Below are 23,436 nucleotides of genomic sequence, written 5' to 3'. Positions count from 1 at the left end.
TGATTACCGCTTGGAGGGCGGCGGAGAGGTTTTTCGCCAAGGTCTTCGGTTTCCTCTTCGATAACACATCGCGTGGTTTCTTTGTGTTTGCATCTTCCTTCCTCTCTATCTTTGCCTTTACATTATCTGCTGTGGTTTTATTTTGTTATGACTTAGATAGTTTATAACCAATTTCATATTATAGCATGTGTTAAGTTTCCGCACACTAGTTGTTTGACATATTGCTTGAGTTGGTTAAGTTGTATTTTGGGGGTCTAAAAGTTCAAAGGTGTTTTGTACACGTTTTTGAACTTTCAATTGGTATCAGAGCGGGTACACTTGTTGTGGTTTAAATACCTAAGTGTGATCCTTGACCCCTTGTGTTTATTTGCCATGGATTGTGCTTTGTATGACTCTTTGCATGATTTGGTTGGTGATGAATGTAACATGCCACGTGTTTGTGAAAATGCCTCTATGAGTGTTAATCCTCATAAGTGTGATGACATGTTATTTGAATCCATGGGTGTTGTTGACAAACTCTTGAAGAAAAATGCTAAGAAGTTTCAAAAGAATTTGAGCAAGTTATTTTGTGAAAAGGATGATTTGATTGCTAAGCTCAATGAATCCAACAAATTGGTTGAGAAATATAAAAAACTTGCTGAAATTTCTCTTGAAAAGCTGAAAGAGTTTGAATGTTTGAATATGGACTTGGATGCTAAACTTGTTTTGTCTAACAAACTTATTGATGATCTTAAATGTGAAAATGAATCTCTTAAGATGCATGCCAAGTGTTTGATTGCTGAACCCATTGATAAAATGGATGATAATATGTGTTGCAATCATGTTGTGGTACCCGATCTTGTGCCTAATGTGTATTCTACCTCTAAGGACAAATCGGTGTACGTTCCTCCACACAAAAGAAATCAAAATGTGGAGAGAAAGACTGTTAAGTCAAAGCCTCTGTTTAGGTCTCAACCTAAGGCTTTGGATGGATCTAAGTTTGTTCCAACTTGCCACCATTGTGGTGTGATTGGTCATATAAGACCTCAATGTCATAAGTTGAAGATGGAACAAAATCATATTGCTAGATCCCTTCCCAAAAGGCCTAGTGGACCTAAACACATTGTGTGTCACCATTGTGGTGCCTTTGGTCATCTAAGACCTCAATGCTCTAAGTTTCATGCTTTTAAAAGAATCAAAAGAAAAGAAAAACTTGAGCTTCTTGGAAGTTGTGCTAAAAAGGATAAACCGGATGTTAGTGATAATAGCATGTTGTTAAAGAAAGTGTTTAATGCTCTTATCTCCTTGTCTATGTGCATCTCCGGTTCTCATTCTTCCAACCCTCGTCTCACTTCTCATGAGACACTCATTCCAAACAATTGTTCTGTTTGGATGAGGAAGGGTTCCTATGGTTGAGCTTTTGTTCCTTTGGTCCTTGATCTAATTCTTTCGATCTTTGTAGGACCCTTCATGTATTAGATGCTTCATTGTCATGCATTTGTGCATCATGCATATCTTTATATGCATTGTTTTGTTTTTGTTTTGATCTTACTTTTATGTCTTTGGTTTGTGTGTGTAAAAATCCAAAACCACATAAAAAGTAGAAAATCAAAAGGTTTGATCGACGTTGTTGAGTTTTGTCTCAAGACTTGTTTTGCCTTGTACCTTTGTGCTAATGGCTTTGTGCATTTTCGAGCATTGCTTGTTTCTTTGCACTCATATCACTGTGGGAGAAATCTTGAAATCTATGTGATTGTTGTAAATAGATCTTCAAACTTGTCATGAATGATTAGTGAATGGTTATGTTGATCTTGAAACTTGCATAGACTTGTGTCTATATATCTTCCCACTCTTTATTTTTGTTTTTGCTAAGAAGAGCTCACCAAATGTAAATCTCCAAATGAAAAGAGATATTGAGCTGCAAAAGCCTGTCGCACATTCTAGTATTCGACTAGGAAAAAGGGTAAGCGACCTTATATTAAAGAGAATGTTTATTCAAAAAGCCAAAGGCTTGTTCATTAAAGTGAAATATCAAATATCACTCTTACAATGAGAGGTGATTGTCTCAAGAGATCAAAATGATCAAATGTTATGGAGTCAAATGTAAAGCTCCAAAATATGTTATCAAGTTTTGTGGGAGGTCATATATACATATTTCTATAATTGAGATGGATCACTTGATCTAGTGCTAATTGTGTATGCCTTGGTTGAATTGATCATTGAAGCTTCACATTAGACTAAGGACTATCTCATTGTTGATATCCACACACAACACATAAGTTTATGTTCAATAAATGCCATATTCATTTGTGTGATTGTACTTGATGAAATGTGTTTTCACATGCTCAATCTTTGTTAATTCAAGCGCAAAAAGATTTTTGAGTGTTTTAGGTGTTTTTGGAAAGTTTTTTGTTAAAAAATCTGAAATTTTTTAAGAATCCCAATTTTGCCCTGTTTTGGCAACTCAGTCGCGGGTAAGTCAAGTCGCGAGACTCAGTCGCGTCTTCGCGGGTCATTTTTGGCAACTTGTTCGCGAGTGGAAGGTCCAGTCGCGAGGGTTACTCAGAGATTTTGGCGGCTCAGCTCGCGACTCTCTCGCGGGTAGACCCTCCAGTCGCGAAAAACACTTAGAAAATTTTTCAAAATTTTGTTTTTGAGTGTTTTGGCGGCTTGCCCTGGCGACTTAACTCAATCGCGAAAATCGCGTGTTTTGCATATTGAGAGTTATTTTCAAAGTTGTTTTCCAAAATTTTTTCATTTTCCCTCCTGCATCATTCTCTTTGTTCTTACCTTCATCTCTTACCCTCGTTTCTCCTTGACTCTTTGTCTATTCCTGACAAAAAGGGGGAGAGTATACTCTAAAGAGTATGTCGGAGTGTTTTGTCATTTCTATATGACTCTTGTGCACATCCTTAGGGGGAGAAATTCTATTTCTCATGCACATTTGTAGGGAGAGAGATATTCCATAGGGGAGATGCATATACCAAGGGGGAGAAGACATTGTGTTAACTAGAAAACCTTGTTCTGTTTGTTTTCTTGTTGGCTTTATGGTGCTTTGTGTTATGCTTTGGTGTTCTCATTGCATCATGTTTGTGCTTTGGACAAGCATATATCCCTATGTTATTATGCTTCATTGAATGCATGTTCAGATGATCATTTGCTACTTGTTATACTTGTCATTTATTACTTGCTTTACCTTGAGGGTCTAATGTGTTTTGTGCAAGTGTTTCAGGGTACAAGTATATATATGTTCCAAGTGCATCACAGCTTCTCATCACTTTGAAGGGGAGAAATTTTAAACACTTTTAGTTTATATTGTTTAAGTTTTTATTCAATATAATGTGTTTGTACCCATGTGCTTTTGTAAGCTTTTAGGGTTAATGTTTTATGCATAGTTTGTAGGCTTTATGGTATGTACCTTGCTTAGTGCAGCCTTTATGTTATGTTGAAATCAGTACTTTAATCTAAATGTTCTGCATTTTGGTTTATGTACTGTCACTCTTGTGCCCTTGTAGGATTGTTCCTAGATGCATATGCCTTGTGTGCTATGCATTGGTTGAGTGTTGAGCATACAAGTGTCTTGCCTTGTGCTTGTTAACTTGTATGTTCTTGTGTTCATTCCAAGTGAGAATGAGCACTGTGATCACTACCTTGTGGTGTTCACTTGGTTGATCAAGTCATGGTTTGTTTATTAACTCCATCTTTGCTTGATCTCATATTGCCTGTTTCATATGCATTTATAATTTTCTGCTTACAATGATCATGGTGTATTGTTGTGTTTCAGGAGTTTATGTTCATATGATTCAAGTGCTTCACAGCTTCTAGAGTTAGGTGTGAGTGAGTTTTGTTCAACTGTTCCCAACTCACATGTTAAGTCTAGAGTCTGTTTTAGGGTTTTGTCACGGAATAGCCAAAGGGGGAGATTGTAAGGTTGAATTTATTCAACCATCTAATTGGCTTTATTCCGTGCCAAATTTGCTTGTAATTCAGCATTTAGTAACCCTGTATCTAGGTGGGTTTGTTGTAAGGGTAGTGAGTGAGATAGAGTGAAGATTGCTCAAGAGTGTGCAAGAAAACAGAGTGTCGCGGCTGGGACTCGCGGGTGGACTCGCGGCTGCAAGCCGCCAGAAGCTGCACACGTGCCAAGCATGCTGGAAGATGAACAGTCATGCTAGCTGGAGCACTACAGGACAAAACAGGACAACTGGCCATACGGTTAACTCGCGACTGGATCTCGCGACTTGGTCAAGCCGCGAGCCACCCCTGTTTTGTAAAACCTGACGTTTCACATTCCTCTCCCACTCCAGTATAAATACCCCTTTAACCCACGATTGAAAGAGAGCTTCCAGGGAGAATTTTGAGAGAAAAACCCTAAAGAAAAACCAGATTGCTTCACCCACAATCTCTACCTTAGAGTCTCTTCAAATTCCTCAACTCTCTTCCTCTCCATTGTCAAATCCTTGAGAGGCATTATACCAAACCTGGTTCTCACCATTATCATCTCTGTGAGACAGTTGTTTGGATTTCTGGGAAGCAGTTAGGAAGGAACCAATCTTCATTGGTTGATGCTATGGTATAGTAGCGGAATCCGGGAAGCTAGAAAAGAAAAAGGTTCGACGCAACCTCGTTGGAGCAAGAAGCTTGGAGGGCTTAGGTGCATTGGGTAGATTAGGCTTGGAGGGTCTATTGCTGTCCTTGTATCCCAACTGTATTTTCTAGTGGATTGATTACCGCTTGGAGGGCGGCGGAGAGGTTTTTCGCCGAGGTCTTCGGTTTCCTCTTCGATAACACATCGCGTGTTGTCTTTGTGTTTGCATCTTCCTTCCTCTCTATCTTTGCCTTTACATTATCTGCTGTGGTTTTATTTTGTTATGGCTTAGATAGTTTATAACCAATTTCATATTATAGCATGTGTTAAGTTTCCGCACACTAGTTGTTTGACATATTGCTTGAGTTGGTTAAGTTGTATTTTGGGGGTCTAAACGTTCAAAGGTGTTTTGTACACGTTTTTGAACTTTCAGGATCAAAAAGATCAAATGTTATGATTGAAAGTGGAGTAAAATGTAAAGCTCTAAGATATGTTATCAAGTTTTGTGGGAGGTTATATATACATATTTCTATAATTGAGATTGATCACATGATCTAGTGCTAATTGTGTATGCCTTGGTTGAATTGATCATTGAAGCTTCACTTCAACTTGGTGGCGACTCACTTCAGTCGCGAAAAACGCGTGTTTGGCAAAAATAGGGGCAGTTTTTAAATCCTTTTCAGTTTTCCCTCGAACTTTTGTGACTATTCATCTTCTCTCTCAACTGTCTCCTTCCCAAACACTCTGTGCTCCCATTTCCAAACTCCATTGTTGCTTAATTTCTGCTCAAAATCTTCAAGTAACAGGTATGAGTTTTCATTCTTGAACTCCTTTCTACTTGATTTTGTGTTTTTCCCTCTTGATTATTCGCATTTATTTATGTTTTTGAGATGGGTTTTTGTTTCGACTGTTGCTCTATGTTCATGCTTAGCTTGTGGATGTTGTTGCTTGAGTTTGAAATTAATTAAGTTGTTGATTTTGTTCTTCATCATGTGCTTAGCTAGGGTGTATTTTTTATTGGTTACTCATTTTATCTGATCTTGTACTGATGAGTTGATTCAAAATGTTACTATTGTGGATGTGAGGTTTACTGTGCTGAATGTGCATGTTCTATTGTGTGCATCTATTGGAAGCATCTGTGACTTTTACTATGCTGATTATGAGTCATGTCATTCTCATCACATTGTATGTCTCATTGACATATATCTGTCTTTAGGATGTTTTCTATCTCTGCTGCTTTAATACTCCCCTGCATTCTCCCTGTTGTTCTTGTGTTTCCTCTTTTAGGATTGTTCATCCATGTGGCTGATTTAAGTAGCACAAGGTTTAAGTGTTTGAGTTCATCTGTGTGGTTGCATTTTTTTTGTTCATTACATAGTACTGATTAGTTCTGCACATGTGTTGCTCTATGAAAGTTCAAATATGTGTATAAAACACCCTTGAACGTTTAGACCCCCAAATACAAAATAACCAATTCAAGCTTTATGTCAAACAACTAGTGTGCGGAAAATGAACATAAGCTATAAACAGAATTGGAAATCAATCTAAGCCAATTATAAATCACATCCATAGCAGAAAATAAAAGGCAAAGATAAAGGGAAGAGAGATGCAAACATAAGAACAACACACGATGTGTTATCGAAGAGGAAACCGAAGCCCTTGGCGTAAAACCTCTTCGCCGCCCTCCAAGCGGTCAATAATCCACTAGAAAATGTAGTTGGGATACAAGGACAGCAATAGACCCTCCAAGCCTAATCTACCCAGTGCACCTAAGCCCTCCAAGCTTCTTGCTCCAACGAGGTTGCGCCGAACCTTTTTCTTTTCTAGCTTCCCGGATTCCGCTACTAGATCGTAGCATCAACCAATGAAGATTGGTTCCTTCCTAACTGCTTCCCAGAAATCCAAACAACTGTCTCACAGTGATGATGATGGTGAGAACCAGGTTTGGTATAATGCCTCTCAAGGATTTGACAATGGAGAGGAAGAGAGTTGAGGAATTTGAAGAGACTCTAAGGTAGAGATTGTGGGTGAAACAATCTGGTTTTTCTTTAGGGTTTCTCTCTCAAAATTCTCTCTGGAAGCTCTCTTTCAATCGTGGGTAAAAGGGGTATTTATACTGGAGTGGGAGAGGAATGTGAAACGTCAGGTTTTACAAAACAGGGGTGGCTCGCGGTTTGACCTCGCGGCTTGACTAAGTCGCGAGATCCAGTCGCGAGTTAACCGTATGGCCAGTTGTCCTTGAAAGTTCAAAAACGTGTACAAAACACTTTTGAACGTTTAGACCCCCAAAAATTAACTTAACCAACACAAGCAATATGTTAAACAACAAGTGTGCGGAAACTTAACATATGCTATAATGTGAAATAGGTTAAATACTATCTAAGCCATAACAAAATAAAATCACAGCAGATAATATAAAGGCAAAGATAGAGAGGAAGGAAGATGGAAACACAAAGACAACACGCGATGTGTTATCGAAGAGGAAACCGAAGACCTCGGCGAAAAACCTCTCCGCCGCCCTCTAAGCGGTCAATAATTCACTAGAAAATGTAGTTGGGATACAAGGACAGCAATAGACCCTCCAAGCCTAATCTACCCAGTGTACCTAAGCCCTCCAAGCTTCTTGCTCCAACGAGGTTGCGCTGAACCTTTTTCTTTTCTAGCTTACCGGATTCCGCTACTAGACCGTAGCATCCGCCATCCTTGGCATCCTCCAATGCTTCCCAAAGCTCCAAAAACACTCAACACTCTAAATTGGTGTGGGTAGTGTTTGGATAGAAATCTCCTCTCAATAGGTATGACAATGAGAGAGGGAATGAGAAGAGACTACAAAGGTTTCTCTCTAAGAATGAGTAGCTCTCTCTAATTGGGTGGGTGTTTTGAAGAAACCTCTCTTAGGGTTTTTCTTTCTGAATAGCCACACATATCTTGTGGGAATGAGGGGTATTTATACTGGTGTGAGAGTGGAATACGAAGAGTCAGTTTTTCCAAAAATAGGGTTGGCTGGCGACTTGACCTCGCGACTTGACTGAGTCGCGAGTTTAAGTTGCGAGCTAACTTAATGGCCAGTCTGGATTTTTGTCGTGTAGTGCTCCAGGTGGCGTGACTGTTCAGCTCCCCTGCATACTCTGCACGTGAGCAACTTTTGGCAGCTTGCAAGCCGCGAGCCACCCGCGAGTCCTAGCCGCGAGTCTCTGCTTCACTGCACTGTCTTGAGCATTTCTTCACACTCTCTCACACACTACCCTTACATGATTCCCACCTAAATACAAGGTTTCTAAGTGCTATATTACAAGCAAATTTGTCATGGAATAAAGCCAACACATGGTTGATTAAATTCAACCTTACAGTCCTGTTTTGTCCTGTAGTGCTCCAGCTAGCATGACTGTTCATCTTTCAGCATGCTTGGCACGTGTGCTGCTTCTGGCGGCTTGCAGCCGCGAGTCACCCGCGAGTCCCAGCCACGAGTCTCTGTTTTCTTGCACACTCTTGAGCAATCTTCACTCTATCTCACTCACTACCCTTACAACAAACCCACCTAAATACAGGGTTACTAAATGCTGAATTACAAGCAAATTTGGCACGGAATAAAGCCAATTAGATGGTTGAATAAATTCAACCTTACAATCTCCCCCTTTGGCTATTCCGTGACAAAACCCTAAAACAGACTCTAGACTTAACATGTGAGGTGGGAACAGTTGAACAAAACTCACTCACACCTAACTCTAGAAGCTGTGAAGTACTTGAATCATATGAACATAATACTCCTGAAACACAACAATACACCATGATCATTGTAAGCAGAAAATTATAAATGCATATGAAACAGGCAATATGTGATCAAGCAAAGATGGAGTTAAGAAACAAACCATGGCTTGATCAACCAAGTGAACACCACAAGGTAGTGATCACAATGCTCATTCACACTTGGAATGAACACAAGGACATACAAGTTAACAAGCACAAGGCAAGATCCTTGTATGCTCAACACTCAACCAATGCATAACACACAAGACATATGCATCTAGGAACAATCTTACAAGGGCACAAGAGTGACAGTACATAAATCAAAATGCAAGACATTTAGATTAAAGTACTGATTTCAACGTAGCATAAAGGCTGCATTAAGCAAGGTACATACCATAAAGCCTACAAACTATGCATAAAACATTAACCCTAAAAGCTTACAAAAGCACATGGGTACAAACACATTATATTGAATAAAAACTTAAACAATATAAACTAAAAGTGCATAAAGTTTCTCCCCTTCAAAGTGATGAGAAGCTGTGATGCACTTGGAACATATATACTTGGAACATATATACTTGTAACCTGAAACACTTGCACAAAACACATTAGACCCTCAAGGTAAAGCAAGTAATAAAAGGACAAGTATAATGTAATAAGTAAATTACGATCAAGTAAACATGATGTAAAACATATGAGCAACTTGATCAAACACCAAAACAGTCATATAGAAATGACTACAATGAACACATAGCAAAGCAATTGATCATCCGAACATGCATTCAATGAAGCACAATAGCATAAGGAAGTATGCATGTCCAAAGCACAAACATGATGCAATGAGAACAACAAAGCATAACTCAAAGCACCATAAAGCCAACAAGAAAACAAACATAACAAAGTTTTCTAGTTAACACAATGTCTTCTCCCCCTTGGTATATGCATCTCCACTATGGAAAATCTCTCCCCCTACAAATGTGCACGAGAAATAGAATTTCTCCCCCTAAGGATGTGCACAAGAGTCATAACAAGAGTCATATAGAAATGACAAAACACTCCGGAATACTCTCTAGAGTATACTCTCCCCCTTTTTGTCAAGAATAGACAAAGGGTCAAGGAGAAAAGAGGGCAAGAGATGAATGAACGAACAATAATAATGATGCATGAGGGGTGCAAGATGAATGAGAAAATGAAGCTCAAATCTAAGACAAAGTAACATGCTACAAAGCATAAGGTAAACATGACATGCTAAGATGAAGAAATAAGGTAAAGACCAATGCATGACAAGGGTAGCAAAGGTGTGTGCAAGAGGTGGCTAAGTGCATGCATGACCAATGCATGAAAAATGCACATGTGGGGCAAAGTGTGTTAAAATACACAACCAATGAACTAAACATGTTCCTAATGAGGAAACATGAGAAACCCCAAAATTTGGTACTCATCGGAGTCCAAACAAGCGAGAAAATGTCTAAGAGGCATTTTATCAAACACCTAGCATGCACACTATGAACAAAAATGTGATACAATGCATGAACATCATGAAATCCACCCTTAATACATGTTCTTTCTGCTACAAGGGGCCAACATCCAATGCATATCAACAAAAGAAACCAATCCCATGAAGAAAATTGACAAAAAAATAAGTTTTCTCAACCCCTATGATGAAAATCCCAACCAAGAGTACAAAACTCTCCAAAACATAATCTAAGGATCAAAATCAATGAAAAGAGTTTATAATTACCTTAGAGATGTTAATGGATTGAAAAACCATTCAAATTGGTTGGGTTTTGATGTAAAAATATTGAAAGAGGGGTTTTAGAGAGGATGGGAGAGGTTTAAAACAAGTTTCCCACGAAAAAGCTTGTTTCACGCAAGTAGCCAAAATGAGTGGCCAAAAATTCTGACACTTGTTTTTCAAACCAGAACATGTTTAAACATTGAAAAACAAAGTAAGCACTAAATATAAACACAAAAAGTGATAAAAATCACTTCCAAAAACATATAAAATGATCAAAAATATTTTTGGATTAATCCATATAAGATTGAGCACACACACATCACATTTAGACAAGTACAATCTAACAAATGAATAAGACATTCATTGAACATAAGGTAAGTGTGTTATGTGTGTGTATCAAATGTGGAATAGTCCTTAGTCTAGAGTGAAGTTTGAATGATCAATTCCATCAAGTCATACACAACTAGTACTAAGTCAAGTGGTCTATCTCAATTATAGAAGTGAACATATATGACCTCCCATAAGAAAATGATTACATAAGATTGAAGCTTTTCATTTGGCTTCTTACAATTCATATCATTTGATCATTTTGAATCAATACAACTCATTTTGAGTAATACATCTCATTTTTAGTAATACATCTCATTTTTGAATTGATGCCTGAAATTTTTGATATTTCAATTTGATGAACAAGCCTTTGGCTTTTTGGGCATCATACATTTTCATATAAGTCGCTTTCCCTTTTTCCTAGTCGAATACTAGTATGTGCGACGGTTTTTGCAGCTCATTATCTCTTTTCATTTTGAGATTTACATTTACTGAGCTCTTTAAGCAATAAAAATAAAAGAGTGGGAAGAGATATAAGCACAAGTCTATGCATGTATCAAAACCAACATGACTATTGACAAATCATTCATGACAAGCTTGAAGATCGATTTACAACAGTCACACAAAGATGTCAAGATTTTTCCCACAAAGATATAAGTGCAAAAATAACAAGCTAAGCTCGTAAATGCACAAAGCCATTTGTACAAAGGTACAAGGCCAAACTCACATGTGATATGTGCTCAAACAAATATAATCAAACTTTTTGAATTTTTCACTTTTTATGTGGTTTTGGATTTTTACTCATACAAAACAGAAACATAAAAGTAAGATAAAAAATGAAACAATGCATACAAATAAATGCAAGATGCACAAAATGCATGAAGATATGACATTTAATGCATGAAGGGTCCTACAAAGATCGAAAGAATTAGATCAAGGACCAAAAGAGCAAAAGCTCAACCATAGGAACCCTTCCTCATCCAAACAGAATGATTGTTTGGAATGAATGTCTCATTGGAAGTGAGACGAGGGTTGGAAGAATGAGAACCGGAGATGCACATAGACAAGGAGGTAAGAGCATTAACCACTTTCTTCAACAACTTACCATTTTCCATCCAATTCGGTTTAGCTTTCAAAGCACAACTTCCAAAAAGCTCAAGTTTCTCTTTTCTTTTAATTCTTTTAAGAGCTTGAAACTTAGAGCAATGGGGTCTTAGATGACCAAAGGCACCACAATGGTGACAAACAATGTATTTAGGTCCATTAGGCTTTTTAGGAAGGGATCTAACAACAAAGGTTTGTTCTCTTTTTAACTTGGGGCATTGGGGTCTTATGTGACCGATCACACCGCAATGGTGGCAAGTAGGAACAAACTTAGATCCACTCAATTCCCTAGATTGGGACCTAAACAGAGGCTTAGGCTTAAGAGCCTTTCTCTCTACTTTTTTATTTCTTTTTTGTGGAGGAATGTACACCGATTTGTCCTTTGAGGTGGAACACACAATAGGCACAAAATCGGGTACCACAACATGATTGCAACATATATTTTCTTCCATTTTAGCAACAGGTTCAGCAATCAAACACTTGGCATGCATCTTAAGAGATTCATTTTCAGATTTAAGATCATCAACAAGTTTGTTAGACAAAACAAGTTTAGCATCCAAGTCCTTATTTAAACATTCAAACTCTTTCAGCTTTTCAAGAGAAATTTCAGCAAGATTCTTATATTTCTCAACCAATTTGTTGGATTCATTGAGTTTAGCAATCAAATCATCCTTTTCACAAACTAACTTGCTCAAATTCTTTTGAAACTTCTTAGTTCCTTTCTTCAAGAGTTTGTCAACAACACCCATAGATTCAAGTAACATGTCATCACAATTATGAGGATTAACACTCATAGAGGCATTTTCACAAACACATGGCATGTTACAATCAACAATATCCATAGAAGCATACAAAGCATTATCCATGGCAAAACACACAAGGGGTCAAGGATCACACTTAGGTAATAAAACCAAAACAAGTGTACCCGCTCTGATACCAATTGAAAGTTCAAATATGTGTATAAAACACCCTTGAACGTTTAGACCCCCAAATACAAAATAACCAATTCAAGCTTTATGTCAAACAACTAGTGTGCAGAAAATGAACATAAGCTATAAACAGAATTGGAAATCAATCTAAGCCAATTATAAATCACATCCATAGCAGAAAATAAAAGGCAAAGATAAAGGGAAGAGAGATGCAAACACAAGAACAACACACGATGTGTTATCGAAGAGGAAACCGAAGCCCTCGGCATAAAACCTCTCCGCCGCCCTCCAAGCGGTCAATAATCCACTAGAAAATGTAGTTGGGATACAAGGACAGCAATAGACCCTCCAAGCCTAATCTACCCAGTGCACCTAAGCCCTCCAAGCTTCTTGCTCCAACGAGGTTGCGCCGAACCTTTTTCTTTTCTAGCTTCCCGGATTCCGCTACTAGACCGTAGCATCAACCAATGAAGATTGGTTCCTTCCTAACTACTTCCCAGAAATCCAAACAACTGTCTCACAGTGATGATGATGGTGAGAACCAGGTTTGGTATAATGCCTCTCAAGGATTTGACAATGGAGAGGAAGAGAGTTAAGGAATTTGAAGAGACTCTAAGGTAGAGATTGTGGGTGAAACAATCTGGTTTTTCTTTAGGGTTTCTCTCTCAAAATTCTCTTTGGAAGCTCTCTTTCAATCGTGGGTAAAAGGGGTATTTATACTGGAGTGGGAGAGGAATGTGAAACGTCAGGTTTTACAATACAGGGGTGGCTCGCGGCTTGACCTCGCGGCTTGACTAAGTCGCGAGATCCAGTCGCGAGTTAACCGTACGGCCAGTTGTCCTGTTTTGTCCTGTAGTGCTCCAGCTAGCATGACTGTTCATCTTCCAGCATGCTTGGCACGTGTGCTGCTTCTGGCGGCTTGCAGCCGCGAGTCACCCGCGAGTCACCCGCGAGTCCCAGCCACGAGTCTTTGTTTTCTTGCACACTCTTGAGCAATCTTCACTCTATCTCACTCACTACCCTTACAACAAACCCACCTAAATACAGGGTTACTAAATGCTGAATTACAAGCAAATTTGGCACGGAATAAAGCCAATTAGATGGTTGAATAAATTCAACCTTACATTCTATATTGTTGAGGCCTCTTCTGATTGTTCACAGATGGCACCTTCATCCCCAAAGAAGAAAACCCCTGTAAAGAAGGCAGATAAGAGAATGAAAATGGATCCTAACTTGTTCAGGTCTGTTTCTCACTTTGAGAGATACAAGGACTTCTTCTTAAAAGCAGGAATTATTCAAGAAAAGTTTGTGGATTTGGAGGATTTAAGGAACACTTTTATCCCCAGCTGTTTTGAAGGGAGAGGATGGGAAAAGCTTTTGAGTGATCTCCCTGTTGTGTGTGAACCCCTGATTAGGGAGTTTTATTCCAATGCTGTGATAAGGAAGGATGATCTAAGCTGCTGGGTTAGAGGTAAAGAGTTCACTTTGGATGCACATGACATTGATGATGTGCTAGGTCTTGAAGGATTAGAAGATCAGGATTTTGTCAATTACAAAGATAGGATTGTGTCTATTGAAACTGTTCAACAGAGGATAGGTGAACAGAGAGAAGGGAAATTTCTGAATACCATAGCTTTTCCAGTGGACATGAGGTGTCTAACTATAATAATGATGTTTAACCTATATCCCATAAGGAAGTTGACTACAATCAACTGTGCAAGGGCAATTTTTCTGATGGATCTCAAAGAAAAGACATTCATTGACATCAGTTCCCACATATATGACACTATTGTGGATGAGACTAGAACCACTTCTAGGCCAAAACTGATCTTCCCTAGTTTGCTGATGAGGATCTTTAGAAAGAAGGATGTTCCAATCCCTCGAGACATTAGTCCCATGTCCACACCCTCTGCAATTAACAAGCTAACCTTCAAAAGGATAAGTGTTCGGCTTCCAGGTGAAGAAGATAAAGGTGATGAAGGAGAGGGTATCCCAATAGAGACTGAGGCAAAGGCAGCAGGGCATGCATCAACCTCAACACCAAGAGGAGTGGCAAAAGGAATAGAGCATCAACTTCTTCAGATACACCTCCAGATGCTTTTCAAGTCATTCTGGAACAACTTGATGGAATCAGAGGGATCCAGACCGAGCACTCTGAGAGGATGAGAGCCATGTAGTAGGACCAGATTGATATTTTGTCTGCCAAACTTGACAGCTTCACCACCCAGCATGGACAGTGACTCTTTGGCCATTCTGGTAAAAAAGGGGGAGATATTATTTTTGTTGATGAGAAGCAGAAAAGCAACTCTTAAGGGGGAGTAATATGTTGAGGGGGAGATGCTAAAATGCTACATTGTTTATATGTGTTTATGTTATGTTTTGGGTATTTAGTGTTTTTATGAGCTTGATACACTGTGGTTTTTGGTGTATTCTTGTTTCTAACTCATAACTTATAATCTTGGTTTAATCTTTTATATACATTGTTGATGTTATTCAGGATATTTTGTGTTTTGTACCCATGTTGCTTATGTAAGCTTTTAGGGTTATGTTTTTATGCATATTACGTAGGCTTTATGGTTTGTACCTTGCTTAATGCAGCCTTTTATGCTTTGTTTAAATTAGTACTTTTATCTAAAATGTCTTGCATTTTGTTTTATGTACTGTCACTCTTGTGCCCTTGTAGGATTGTTCCTAGATGCATATACTTAGTGTATTATGCATTGGTTGAGTGTTGGACATACAAGTATCTTGCTTTGTTCTTGTTAACTTGTATGTTCAAGTGTTCATTCCAAGTGTGAATGAACACTGTGATCACTATCTTGTGGTGATTACTTGGTTGATCAAGCCATGATTTGAATCTTCACTTCATCTTTGCTTGATCACCTTAAGCTTGTTTCATATGCATTTCATGCTTTTCTGCATACAATGATTATGGTATATTGTTGTGTTTTAGGAGTTTCATGTTCTTATGATTCAAGTGCTTCATAGCTTCTAGAGTTAGGTGTGAGTGAGTTTTGTTCAACTGTTCCTAACTCACATGTTAAGTCTAGAGACTGTTTTAGGGTTTTGTCACGGAATAGCCAAAGGGGGAGATTGTAAGGTTGAATTTAATCAACCATTTTATTGGCTTTATTTAATGCCAAATTTGCTTGTATTTCAGCATTTAATAACCCTGTATTTAGGTGGGTTTGTTGTAAAGGTAGTGAGTGAGATAGAGTGTTGATTGCTCAAGAGTGTGCAAGAAAACAGAGACTCGCGGCTTGTTCTCGTGGGTGGCTCGCAGCTTCAAGCTGCCTGACACAGTACACGTGCCAAGCGTGCCAGAAGGTGAACAGTCATGCTATTCACACTAAGCATTCACACTAAGACATTGACCGGTTATTATGCATTCACACTAAGCCACAATTGTTGACTGGTTATTTTGCTTTCACACTAGTTCAACCGTGTAATAGATTTTGGGTCTTTGGAGTGATGATTATAATATTATAATAAGAATTGTTTATATAGCCGTATGGTCCAGGCTTTGAAATTTGATTATGTATGAATAGTATGTATAGTCATACCTCTATTGGCTCTGAGATTGATTGAAGTTTCATGAATATTCTAATTAGGCAACAATATTTATAAGTCCAAAAATCTAATCAAAGTTGAAAGTAAATTGGATAGTTAGGTGAATAAATAGAGGATTTTGGATAAATCAATGTTGTCTAGGATAAAACCATTTTAAGTGTGAAAATAGATTTTTAAGTGGGAATTTGTGTATTGATGAACCTATTTTTGGTATTGCTAGGTTCTAATTCTACTGAATTGTTGTAATTCAAGGGAGGTTGATTTCCTTTATTTTTGCAACTAAGAGGTAAGTGGTGTTTACTAATTTTGGGGGTTTTCCCAAAACAGTGTTAATTATTAAACTATTTTATATGAAAGAATATGTTGATATTCTATATATAAATGAATATTTTACAAATGTTTGATGTGCACATTGGCTATTCGTTTTATGAAAAACTTGTGGGACAACCTAATTTTATTTAAACTTGTATGTGTGAATATGTATTTTGTGAGCATATTGAATATGTTTTGAAAACCTATGGCAAGTCGTGATTAGAAGCTCAGTATGATATTTAGTCCTTAGCAAGGGACAATCATGCTGCAGCTAGTCCTTAGCAAGGGACGGTCCCAAAAGGGGACAGTGCACATTTGATAGCTCCTTAGCAAGGGAGCATACTATTGAGGATCCAAAAGGAAGCTCCTTAGCAAGGGAGTGTACCTTTAGGTTCCAAAGGAGCCATCCTTGAGAAATGGGATGAAAGGAGGTTCCAGTCCCAAAAAGTGGACAGCACAACCCTGTCAACGTGGCGTAAACGTTGACCACGAGAAAAGCCTAGGAAATTGTTTATGTGATGGTATCAATATATATATATTATGATGGCTCACAATATAAAGATATTATTTTCTTTTACATGAAATAGTTGATGACAAAATATTGGTGAATTATAAGTTGTGAATCTGTTGAAAGAATTATTTATTTGAAAGGTTTGTTCCCACACCCCAATGTTAGTGAATTCCACTTGTTGAGTTATCTCACCCCCCTTTATTTCCCATTACAGATACATTAGGTGGATTACTGGAGTAGAGATTCTTGGGAGACAGAAGTTACAAACTGTTTTTGTGGAACTGAGGATTTTATTATTATTTTATGGCATTAAACTTTGTATTGGAGAATTATTTTGTGGATGTTTTGTATTTGGTGAATTAGAGCTCTGACTTTTGTAATCAGATTCAAGGTTGCTAATTCCTTTTATTTAATATTTTTTATGGATTATTCAGATTAAATAGACTTTTATTGCCTATGAATTTTGGGGCATTACAGCTAGATTACATTATGTTTGCAAATCCGACTATAGACTTAGCTAAGGCTTTGGAGGATAATTGTAATGGTGTCTTTTTTAATAGACTTTGTACTAATTTGGATGTAGATTTTAACAAAAGTGAGTTTGATATAAAACTCAATATCCTCAAAATCAAGTTATATGTAAATTTTTAATTGAAACTTGACTTTAGCGAAGTCGAGGTTCCCTTAATTTATTTATTTTTTTAAATTAAGTGGAAAAATATGCATAGAACTCAACATTGCTAATGTTGAGTTCCACTTGTAACTCGATTATTTAAAATCGAAAATTGAGTACTAAAACAAAGACACAAACCTAAATAGTTTCAAAACAGGGACATTATGCTAGATTTTTTACAAAATAAGGGCAAAAGCCCAATATCCCCTATATATATATTGCACATCAAGATTTGCTTTTCATGCTCTACATTATCCCCTAGTCTCTCCTATCAATTACCTCACTGTTTAAGTCTAAATGTCTTTTCTAATGGCTCCAAGCCACATAAGAAATTATACCTTTTGGAGAAGTATTTATGAAACTCTTAATAAAGTACATAGAATGTAACAAAGAGACATGATGTTATGATGTTTCCCGTGGCTTGCCCAATGAAGTCATCAGCAGAGAATGTGTCCTTATCCATGATGTTTAGAATAAGTTTGTATTGGTCTCCTTGTTTGGATACTCTACCCTGAATGTATTTTTCTCATTCCACATTGGATATCCACCCTGACCTACACCAATAATGGTATATCTCATTATTTCTAAAGAAGAGGCTGTGACTATAAGCAGCATACCCTATACATATTTGGTTTGGTGCAGTCTTCAAACAATTTAAAATTTGAACTTTAGAGGCAAAATCTTAAGGAACAAATGCAAGACTTTGATTTAAAAGCAATCCTCTCCCTTACTCTCTCTCAATCAAATTATATGTTTTGGAACCCTAGTGCACGAATCCTAAGTTGGACCAAGTTATCATAGGTTGAAACAAAAATTGCTGTTAAGTTTTCTCGTAACTCTATAGTTCGAGAGGTGTCAAGCTAAGTATCGAGATTCATTTATTCTCGATAGATCAACAGGTAGAGAGAGGTATCAAAGTCTTGTTTTCTTGAATAGTTTTTTGTATAGTCTTGTGTCTTCAAATAATACCAATTGGACAATCCTTGAACACACTTAAACTAAGATTCAACTACATATAAAGTGTATTTCATCATGTGTTTGCCAATATGCAAAAATATGACCTGAACAATCTCCCCATTTAATAATTTGTTGACAAAACAACAAGAGTAAATTGAATGTCCTAAAATATATTCTACTCAAATTACATGAAAAATAACCTAATCTAAACATTTAGTCTCTTGAAGAAATTTGCAAAAAGAGAGCTCTAGTATTGATCTAGTTTAAAAACCTATCTTTCAATGCGTTGAGTTCAAGTACACTTAGTATAACTCTAAGTAATATTACATCGAATAACTTGATATAAAATACATGTTTTAAAAATCTCACCCTTAAATTACACGCTTTATATGTTCTTTATATTTATACCAATTTTCATGTTAATTGGATATTATTTATCATTCAATCCATAAACTCATCTTTTATGTATTATTTTAAACTACAAAAACTTGAATTTAAACAATTTATTGTTGACATGATCATTAAAGAATTAGTTATGCAGGTCTCTTCCTATTTATTTTATTGAACCTTATCATCCTAACAAATTCTTCTGGAGGGGGCAATTTTATGGTGAGAATGATGATTTAAAACTTTTTTCATTTTTTAGCTGTGCGGCACTTGAGTTACTTCTTCAAAGTAAAAAAATACGATGTTAAAGTTATAAGTAAATCATAATTTTTTAAAAGTAAATCAAAGTTATACCGGTCTATATGATTTACTTCTTCAAAGTAAACTCTTAAAAAAGTAAACTTGATGCAATGTTTGAAAGTAAAAAAATATGAGTAAATCATATGTCGATGCAAAGTTTACAAAACTCTGATGCAATGTTTAAAAGTAAACATTTCATATCAAAGTTATTGCGGTCTATATGATTTACTTATATTTCTTCAAAGTAAAAAATATAATTTACTTCTTCAAAGTAAACTTTTTTTCATTTTTTTACTTCAAAGTAAACATTGCAAGTTCAAACTTCAAAGTATACATTGCCCATCATATTAAAGTTATGTTGGGGTTTAGGTTAAAGCTATTCATATTTTTCTAAGCGCATCAAACTTCTTTTATATGGACCGGTATAACTTTGATATGAATGTAGTTGCTTCCATAACATTGTCAAAATAAAGACATATATCTCCAAAATCAATCAGAGTCGGTGAAATACCTCCCATTAATAATAGTGCAATATAAGGAACAATTAAATTTGAGTTTATTTATATGTTATGAAGCACTAAGGTACAAGAGAATAGATAGCATGTTCTCTCAGTATTTGCAAGTATACATAGATTTCTTCGTAAAAAGTATATTTTCTTTAGCAATCAACTATTGGAAGTTTTCCCTTTGAAAATCCTTCCAAGTCCATAAAATGTTAATGGTCCCCTGTAAATAAAGGTTGCCACCATACCCAGTCCTTCCTTTTCCGCATTGCATGAAATATGAATTAAGAAATATGGAAGTCAATGCCTTTTGTTATAAGAAATAGCCTTTCTTGCCATTGCGTTAATGAATTTCTACATCGTAGACAATCTTTATAAATGGATTGGGCACTCCTTTTTTTTTTTTTTTTTTTTGAAAAAATATGCTCATTTACCCATCCATTGGATCTCTCATCAATCAATTCATTGACAATTTCCATAGCTTTCGAGATTGCCAGTTGCCAACTAGTAGTGATGTTTGAAAACATTGTCAAAATGTCTACCACTAATCTTGAACTGGGAATACGAAGTTGAAATATAATTAGTTTCAGTTTTACTCCTCCTTAGGCAGGTTTGATGAAGAACTGATTGATTTACAAAAGGGGCCAGTGATATTTGATATCATCCACATTTTGCTTGCTTTCTTAAATCTTATAATTAGGGGAATGATTATTTGATTATTGCATGCAAAGTTGCATATCTTTGATTAACTTTTTCCAATGAGTCCATCTTGATACAATTGTCGCCATATTCCTGCCCCATAAGTATTTGGTGTACATAAGTTGAAACAGTCCATCATCGATATAACGAGAGTACTCTCATTGTAGCCTTTTACTGACAATATGTAAATAACTAAAAAATTTATCCCAAGTCTTAAATTAACAAATGCATGTCATTTTCATAAAGACAAATGCAAATATTTTACTTTTTTCACGTTCCCATGTCCCTTCCGTCTGGCGAGATGGGGGCGACAAAAAGGGATAAAAGCCATGAATTAGTTCAATACCTAGGAAGCAACAATCTTTCAATTGAGTTCAATAATAACAAATCTAATTTACTTCATACGTTTTAGCAGTAGCATTCTAGCAAACAGAGACAAAGTAAACATTGTGTTTTTTTTTTTTTTTAATCCAATTGTTATAACAAGTGAAGTAGAGAGGGGTTGGAACCTTGATTCTCCTCATAAAGGAGAAAAGGTAATGTCAATCACTAAGTTACAAGGCTGGTAGCTAGACATAGTAAACAAGGTAGAAAATCCAAACGCAAAGAGCTGATAATTCCCCCCTCTGAACTTGTAAGTTGTAAGCCATTATGAACTTTAGAGATGGTAAGAATATTACACCTGCAATTGAAAAGGTTCTCAAAGGATATAGTCAGTGTATTAAGTTTTAATCAATTATGACTGCAATCAATTAAACCTTATTCCAAACAAGTAAAAATATTGTTAAGAAAACCAACTTCAAAAACCTCCTGGACTTCAAGATCACAATGTACCTATAATCGTTAATTGTACATCACTCTCTCTTTCTCTCTCTCTCTCTCTCTGTGTGTTAAAGTTTTCCTTGACTTGAAATTTTGACACAAACTAAGCCATAAATAAACTACTTCTCACCATTTCTAGATAGACCTCCCCAAAACCTTTTTTTTTCCAATCACTTTTCGGTTTCCATCCACACATCTTTGCAGTAGCAACCAAAAAGAGCCCCACCCAATAAAAATAAAATAAATCACAAGGTTGCAATTCATAGGATTAATTGGAATGAAACAAGAAAAAAACAGAAAACAGCAAATGAATCATTAGGTAATGTAGACAATATATTGCAAAATTAAGGTTTGAACCAAATATTTAAGCCTGAAAGATATTGAATATCATAGGACCAAAAAAAGAAAAGAAAAAAAGCTCTATAACACAGAAAGACAGTTGATTGAACTGTAGAAGTGCTTACTTTTTTAGTCTTAGCTAATTAGGACATAAGTCCAGGAAAAGACACCAAAGGTAACTTGTTATTAGTATTGTAAAGCTAAGTAGCATCCACCACAAAGCCTGATCAAGATAAGAGCAACAATTTAGAGTGAGAAACCACATAAGGCTCTTCTTTGAATATACATAGCTTCACATAATTCATGTAATTAATAAGGTAACATAATTAAGATATACTAATCTCCTTTCATTCTCTCATACACTTCACTCTACTCAACCATGAATGTATTAAAACCCAAACCGACACAATGTGCTATTCACAAAAAGAAAATTTGGCCACTTTGTGAAATGAGTTAATGATTATATGGCAAAGGCCATTAGAATTAGGATATGTAGTAATTAAGTGCCTTTCTTTTTATAAGTAACTAGTTGCAGACCCGCGCGTTGCGCGTGATTATTTTTTATGGTGATCTCATTATTATTATTATTATTTTGTAATTTGAACTAATTTAACGAAAAGTAATGCATTTTATAATCATATTTATCACAAAATAATTTTTTATTATTGTAGAATTATTTTATTTAAAATTTGAAACCTTAATTCTATCATAGTTGGTTGACTAATTTTTACATCTCTAAGTCAATTAAACACGTTTTGCATGCTACATGTAAACCTTCTTTTCCATAAGGGTTGAAATAATGTGTGCAATATTTTTTTTCTATGGAAGTTAAAAAGAATAAAATTCACCTTGTCTTGATGTTCTCTAAAAATTAAATTTGGAGATTCTCTTTCAATAATTGTGAAAATTCCAAGCAATAATTCAGAAGGTATTACATGTTACATGTTCATGCTTTGATTGTGCAATTGTATGATTGATTTGGGTTGTTATTTATAAGTTGAATATGGTGGTGTATATCCAAAAGGGCCTAACTATATTGTTTAGAATATTGAATATAGTGTTGTGTGTGATATATAGAGTAGTGACGGTTGTAGTAATTAAAAATTGGTTTTTCATTGTCTTTTAAGTTAATAAAAACCTTACATCTACTTTTTTTTTTCAAAAGACCTTTACCTATTTTTTTAATGTGAATCTTTACATATACCTTAATAAGTAAACCCTATACATTTCATTTTCTTAGATGCATAAAAAAAAAAGACATTTATTCCATAATATTAATGGCTAATTAGTTTTTTCATGTTCTCATTTATAACGTTTTTTACTATTATCATATTTTACTGGCTGTTGATTTTCATAGTAGAGGCATTAAATGAGAGTTAAATTCTTCGAACCTTTCATTAAATTTTAAAAGTCATGGTGTGTGAAGAATATAAGCATTTAAGGACTTTATATATATATATATATATTTTATTATTTATAAATAATGTTAAATGAAATGTCAAAAAAAAAATATTTTGAAAATTTTCATCTTTATTTCTTATATATTTCTATTATTACTGAAGAATGTTTTCCTTTTAGTTTTGATAATAAATATGATTTTCTAGGTTAGTGTTTGATTAGTTTCAAGTTTAAATTTTGTATGATTTAATTTAATTGTTGATTATATGATTTAATTAAGTGAATTTAACGATTTATTTATTTGCATTGTAAAGTTTATAATAACATTCGTAGGGTCATCTTTAATTAATTTTTTACTCCTTTAGCCGTCGGTCTCTTTGTTTTCCAATTAACGGTTACTAATTAATTTATTTAATTGACGTTTGATTTCTTTTACTAATCTCTTTCTCTCCCTCTTTGTTAACATCCTATTGTTTTCCCAAATTTGATGATAATTCTAATGTACTAAATATGCATATTGTAACGTTTATTTTTATTTTTATTTTACTCCATT

This window comes from Quercus robur, chromosome 5 (assembly GCF_932294415.1).
Source record: "Quercus robur chromosome 5, dhQueRobu3.1, whole genome shotgun sequence".
In the NCBI taxonomy this organism is placed as follows: Eukaryota; Viridiplantae; Streptophyta; class Magnoliopsida; order Fagales; family Fagaceae; genus Quercus; species Quercus robur.
Note: the sequence above shows the minus strand (reverse complement) of the source record.